Source organism: Equus caballus, chromosome 18 (genome assembly GCF_041296265.1).
Source record: "Equus caballus isolate H_3958 breed thoroughbred chromosome 18, TB-T2T, whole genome shotgun sequence".
Lineage (NCBI taxonomy): Eukaryota > Metazoa > Chordata > Mammalia > Perissodactyla > Equidae > Equus > Equus caballus.
This window is the reverse complement of record NC_091701.1, coordinates 29,868,007-29,874,096: the sequence shown is the minus strand read 5'-3', so window position 1 is coordinate 29,874,096 and position 6,090 is coordinate 29,868,007.

Below are 6,090 nucleotides of genomic sequence, written 5' to 3'. Positions count from 1 at the left end.
AAAAATGATTAGACGAATTGTTTCTCAGCAACACCAAATGTTTATCCATGTTCCCTTATCCTTGCATAGCAATTTCTCAAACTTTCTGTGCACTCCACACAAATTGTGTGTGACAGGTCACTGTTATTTAATAGAGACTAATAGGCACCATGTCCCATAATTCATATTATTTAAATCCTCCCACGTCAGTAACTGTAGACGAAATTTGCACCCAAATCATTTTCATGCCCAGAAGTTAAATGTGATTCTGGCAAAAACATAGCTCTTATATTATTTGGTGCTTTTTATTATTAAATAATTATGCTCAAGGAGCTTCATTGCTTGTTGTAAGCTCAGGATGTGAGGAAAATTCCAAAGCACAGACTGCATCGGTTTGTAGACATTTCTTTGTCATCACCAAGTTGTTTTTCCTTTGAATGTTCTTTGATTCTCCCTCCAAAGAAAGACAGTCCATTCAGTAGCATCAAAGTGTGGATGTTGTCCATAGCGATCTGGATGAGAATCAGTAGCAGCAGCCTTGCCTCAATGTCTGTGGTTCAAGGGAGGATGTCACTCTTCAGAGACAGTGTGAGCAGTGGGAAGCAGGGGAAGTTTCTGAATGACCTCACAGCACGAGATGAGCGGTCAGTACTGTAATAATGGTTTACATTGGCAGGACTCCACTTCTGGGGTGGTCCATGGTGACATTGTCAAGAATCCCTTTCATTAGCACTGTGAATACTACAGGGACACATTGGTTGAAAGGTGAAAAGTTGGAAACGCTGCTGTTTTTCATGGCTGGGGATAAGGACAGCCCATTTAGGAGCTTATAAGAAGCTGTTTTTGAAAGAAAATACAAAACGCCAACACATTTTTTTCATGAACTCTCAAATGCAGTGTGGTACAGACTCTTGATTAAGAAACTGCTCTCTCTCTCCTGTTGGAAATGTGGCTTCCTTTTGGTAATGTGGGTTTTTGCTAGGGAATCTCAATTTACTGAGGTTGAGAGGTTAATGGTTTAGGCTACAGGTAGCAGCAATTATCCAAACTGGAGAGCAAATAGTACAAAATAACTGACATGCATTTTATCAAATTTATTGATTAAGGTTTAGTGTTCCTTCTATTTACAGAATTGAAGATTTGTTTGGTGTAATGTAATAATCAGTGAAAACCTGGCATAATACACACTCCCGTGCACATGTATATCTTCCTTTTGAATCCTTTAAATAGTAATGTCAACGATATCAGTGATCTAAACTGAATATCTGCTTTGCTGCAAAGGGTGCATTTTATTGTTTTGTATACATTTAAGGGAAAGGACTGGAACAATTGATAAATTGAACAGGCATGATCTAGAGCAGTTTAAAATTAATCGAACACTTTATATTTTAGGAATAGTTTACATTCAATGTGATGTCAGTTCTAGCAAGTATTGAAAGAGAAAGATCTAAAATTGTCTGATTGCTTCATATATCCAGAAGCACATCTTTCCAGATTTGATTGACGTTTTAGTTTAGTAGTGCAAAACTTAATGGTATGAAATCTTCAAAAGTAATATATAACAGTATCAGAAAAACATTTTTCATGTTAGTGTTATACTTCAGATATTAGTGGATATGTGCTTTATTACTAGAAGGTTCTTTTGCATTTTATCTGAAGTTAGATTTTAATTCATAAATCCATTTGGCATGTTTATTTGGATAATTTCATCCTAATTAAAATTTATTTTAAGTTTTTGTAATTATAAAATAATATATGGTTGTGTTAGATAGTTTGAAAAATACAAAAAAATAGTGCGACCCACAAAGAACTCCTTTATACCATTTTATTGCTCTGTCTTTCCTATCTTATGTCTACGTGTTTTAATTTTTCTATGCACAAATGTGTATTTTTATGGATACAAAATAGGTATTTATCGTAAACAGGCCAAACATCACAAAAACCTTATGCTGAAAAAATAACTATTCCTAAACATTTTATTTCCAGAACTAATAGATGTTAATAGCTTGTATAGTTTTGCAGATTTTGCCCATGAGTTGAAAGTACATAACAGAATAGCATGACATTTAAGTATTTTTAAAGAAGCAGATTTATTTTATACATGACCTTTTGAAACTTTTTTCCCAAAAAAATAAGCAAAATATATAGATTTTTAGGTGTTTATATTCTATGTGTATTTTTAACAAATGGAATTATGGTTACCTATAAGCTTGTATGAATTTTTTGTTTTACTTATAATGGTAACTAGAATAATTTCTAATAATTATGTAATCATTTCATAATATTTTCTTTTAACTTAATAGACTGTTGCACTTTTTAGAAATAAACATTTTTATAATTTTGATATCAGTTTGAATATCTGTGCTTTTTCTCTTCTTCTTCTTACTGGATTTTATCAATGGGAAATATTGCACCAAAAGACTTGAAAAATTTCAGGCTCTTATTTTCTATTAAGTAATTACTCTATACACTATTTATAGCAAAGGGTATAAGAGTACTTATTTCCCTGAAATTCCATATTTAGATGGCTTCATTGATAAGTTTATCTTTTATAATTTGCATGAAATGGTAGAAAAAAAATCTTCTTTCTAAGAGTTTCAACCTAATTCTCACCAAAATCTATTGGTATTTCCAACAAATTGTTGAGTGATTTCATATGGAGCAAAAGCATGGCAGCTAGGAAACTAATGGTGAGAAATTATTCCCAGATTGTCCTTCAGTTTTGAGTACATAATTATAAGAATTTATAATTATAACAATTATATGGAGAAATTTAGAGTGTTTGCTTAAATAATTGCTGCACAGTAAATAAGCATGAATGGCAGCATTACAACTAACGATGTGTTAAAATGTAACTTGAAGTGGCTTGACTCCTGGGCAGTGATGCTCCAAAAGGAAAACCTATGAAAGATGCCATAAAATGGATTCCCATAATTATATGGAAGTTGGCTTTGATGATTTCTCTGATCCAGTCATTAAGTCCTCCATAGGTTTTTTCCATGTGGATGTAGGATTGAGGAAGAAGGACCCTTATCCTCAGTGTCATGTCAAAATTATCTGAGTTTTGTTGCTGGCTGAGTGCCTTTTGCCTTGATTGATAAAATATAGGAATCTCAATGGTAAAAGCAATTGAATGTGAATACAGTGACAAAAAGAATAAGAATTTCTGTGACTTTTGTGAAAAGAAAGTGAGCACTCACATTTCTTTTGGATCTAGATTTGTAGTAGACTGACCCTAGGTTTGTTCACATTTACAGATAATACATAAGAGCGTACTAAATTGCAAACTCCTGGAAAACAGGAACCCATCATTGATTAATCATCATATGCTCTCACCTACATAGTTAGCCCTCACAACACGCTTGTTTAAAACAATGAGTAAATGAGTGAAGATGTGGACTAAGAGAGTGAATGAATGCTATTAACTGAAGCCAGAATTAGGAAGACGTGGCTGTTCTGAGGTTTCTCTGTTGGTCTAAAACCTTCTGGAAGGTCCTGACTAGATCATCTGATCAGTGTGTTACAAACAAAGGGAGTTGCCCGAGGCACGGTACAATTATAGCCCTTTCCTCTGCCATGACAGGATCCCAGACACTGCTGCGAGATAGTCCTTGGGTGAGTCTTAGTCAACGTGATAAAGAAGAAATCAAGGTTTACTTTGGCACTTCCTGTACTTTATCTCTTATTCTCCTTCCCATGTTTTGAATCTAGGTGTCCAATCTCCTCAAGCTGCCTTCCTCTCACTGAAACTTTCTCTGGAGAAAGGCTGGAAATTTCAGTTTTATAAGGGTGTAAATGACTGATATGCTAATATTTTGTCTCTCCCATAGCCATTTCTACATTAACAGCTGAGAAGCTCTCTACTCCGTTCTTGTTTACCTTTTGCAGAGGAAAGGGGTCTATATGGAAGTCCAGGTATCCCTGACTTGCAGGTGGGGTGTATTGGGGTTCAGAGACTCATTGGTCTGGATCTAGTCTCAGATCTTACAGCTCTCTCAGGTGCAGTGGGAGATTATGTCTGCCCTTTGCTATTTCCATCATGTGTTCAATCTTCCTTGGACTTCCCTAAATCTTATCACTGTTGTTGGGCTCTATCTCGCTAGGGAGGCACAACAGGCTCCCTGTTTTCATTTTCACTTCCATGAAATGTCATAGAAAGATGGAGCTCTTCTTCTTATTATTAAGCTTAATCTAACCTAAATGTGAATCTTTGAGATGAGTGTAAGGCAAGCCTAAGGCAAAGTTATTATGGGGTTCTAGACTCTGGCCATTAACGTGAAACTTGATATTACACTTGAAGGAAGTAACTGAGTTGTAGAGATGTAAGAATCTTTTGGAATCATAGAACTTTAGAAGTGGAAGTAACCTTAGAAATCATCTTGTCAGATTTTTATTTTGTTTTAAAGATGAGCAGCAGTATGAATAAATGAAACACTGGGCATAACGGACTGTACCAAGCACTGAGGGTGACCAAAAGAAATGGTGAATGCCTCTTCTGGGCATACTTAAATGTGTTATGATGGAGAAATTATAACTCCTATGAAATAATAGTGAAAATTATCCTCTTTATAAATGTTGGATGAATCAATGATTTTTTTTATTTTTTTCTTTTCTCTCAAACATAAATCTCTTGAAAGAAACAGAGAGAAGATGATCATTTTTAATAGTGGAGAACTTGCTATATATTGTACAGCCCAATATGTGTTTTCCAGTTTTTATAATCAGAGGTGAAACAGACATGGAATCCCTCAATAGAATCACTGTTGGATTCACGAGTTGTGTTGGGTTGACATTATCAATGTGTTTGCATTGCCATAATTTTTCTTTTCCTTTCATTGGTTCTATAAGTACATAGATGATAGAGAAATATTTGTCTGCTATGCAAATGAATTTATCCTGTTAAAATGCTTGAATTTAAAAGCTTATATATATCCTTCAGAAAAAGTGGTGGCTTAGACAAAGATGACTCAGCTGGCCCCTGCTGAGTATGGACTTCTTGTTTAGCTCAATGTGTGTAAAGGACAATCCATGTCATCAGTATTTTCTGGATGAGTGGTGGGTTTTCCCTAACAGTGCTGTTTTCTTCCTTTGAGGTGCTATATCAAATGTTTCCCCTTCACAAATGGTATGTGATATAAACATATACAAAATACAATATATAGTGTATTACATATATATCTAACAAACTGCATTTGTTTCCAGCATTCCAGAAGGACCTGCTTGATATTTGCTAATGCAAAATGTCAAGCAATTAAGAACTTCTGAGCACTAAAAGACAATCTAAATTTACCAAAAAAAAAAAAGGGAAAAAAAGGAAAGAAGAATTAAGTCGTTCTCTCTAGTTTGTATGAGAACATTCCATGGGTCTTTGGGTCCTGACCAAGGTAAACTGAAATAAGGATTAACTGACTATTGCAAAGGCTAATTTACAGAAACCGCATGAGGATTTCCTGAGCACAGCCCAGATAACAAAAATATTATCCAAGTTGTTTACAGTGGAGTTAGTCAGTTTATTAGTTGGAGTGCTTCATTATGTATAAAAGATGCCAATGATAGTCTCCTAGTCAAAATAAACAGGCATAAAGTGTTCCGCATATACAATTTGTGGGGAATAGTTACTTTGCTATTTATTTAATAATTGACCATAAACGGAGTCAAAGTGCAAAGGGAAAAACTAAAAAAGCAGCCCACTAAGGGCTTTTTGAAAGATTGATAAATAATGTGGAATCTCAATTAGGCTGTAGAAGGAATGCAGATATTAAAAATTTGGTCAAGAATCTAATTAGCTGGAGGTAATTAAACAGTCTCACACGGGGTCATTAATCTTTTCCACAGACCTTTGATGTTTTGCACACTGTCTCCTAGTCATTAATAAAATTCATAACACTCCACTTTGTGCTGTTTTATCATCATGTTTTTTCTCTGTAAGAGCATAGAGCAAGTGTCATTGTATCATGAGGGCCTTACTTTAGTTAATTTCTTTTCCTCCCCCCATGCTTGTTAGGATTAACCATTTACTGATCCAAATGAAAGGCAAAAGGCACACTTAAACTTGTCCTTAACTTTAGTAATACAATTTCACAACTTTGTCACTATAACTTCCAAAAAAAA